This window comes from Trichechus manatus, unplaced genomic scaffold (assembly GCF_000243295.1).
Source record: "Trichechus manatus latirostris isolate Lorelei unplaced genomic scaffold, TriManLat1.0 scaffold00335, whole genome shotgun sequence".
Lineage (NCBI taxonomy): Eukaryota > Metazoa > Chordata > Mammalia > Sirenia > Trichechidae > Trichechus > Trichechus manatus.
Genome location: NW_004444271.1, coordinates 862031 through 863278, shown reverse-complemented (window position 1 = coordinate 863278; position 1248 = coordinate 862031).

The window sequence follows — 1248 nt, the reverse complement described above, 5'->3', positions numbered from 1 at the left end:
ACATGAACAAGCTTTTCTTTAGTAATCAAACATTTATACCATTCCTTTTTCTCCTTTTACTCCTATTTGCATTCTTCATCCCCTGGTCTTTGTCCTAATTTAAAACCTTTTAATGTTCACACAGCATGTATTCATCACTCTATTATCCTTTTGGGCAAAAAAAAAAAAAAATTAAAAATCATATCTAGACTGTTTATGTAAATGCAATGTGTTCATATAGAATTTTATTTATTTATGGTGAATAAGAATTTAAATATTAAATATTCATCTGGATTGATCTATTATTAGGATTATTTTAAAATAATTGTTTCAAACAGTATAAACATAGTAAAATACTGATAACTATTATTAAAGATATGAGTCAAATTTTATTGGAAATACATTTCTTTTTTAAATTAATTTATTTTTTATTTTCGTTGAAAATATACTCAGTAGAACATACACCAATTCAACAATTTCTACATGGACATTTCAGTGACATTGATTACATTCTTCAAGTTGTGCAAGCATTCTCACCCTACTCTTCTGATACGTTCCTCCCCCATTGACATAAACTCACTGCCCCCTATGCTTCCTATCTAACCTTTCAAGTTGCTGTTGTCAATTTAAAAGAGCACAGTGCTTAAGGCAGACATTGATTGTTTTTGTTGTTGTTTTACTGATTAAGGTAAACTGTTTTGTTGAAAGAAGACTTCAGGGAATATTTTTGGTTTAAGGTTTCAGGTTTAAGGATTATCTCAGGGCAACAGTTTTGGGGGTTCATCCAGCCTCAATGGCTCCAGAGATTCTGGATTCCATGAGAATTTGAAATTCTGTTCTACATTTTTTCTACCTTTTGATCAGGATTCTTTTATAGAATCTTTGATCAAAATTTTCAGTAATGGTATCCAGGAACCACCCAGTTCTGGTCTCACAGCAAAGTGGGCAGTTGTTTATGGGAGCAATTAGCCACATATTCCATTTCCTTCTCTTATACCTGACTCTCTTCCTGTGTTACACCAGGTGAATAGAAACCAGGGAATGCATTTATTAATGAAACAGATAACACTGTTTCCACAGGGTCACCATCAATTCTTATGCTTGTTTCACATTTCTGGATGTAAGCACTGAGAAATGTTGGTTACATGCATAAATGTTGTCATGGATTGAATTGTGTCCCCCCAAAATATCTGTCAACTTGGCTAAGTCATACCTCCCAGTATTGTATGATTGTGTAATCTGATGTGATTTCCTTACATGTTGTAAACT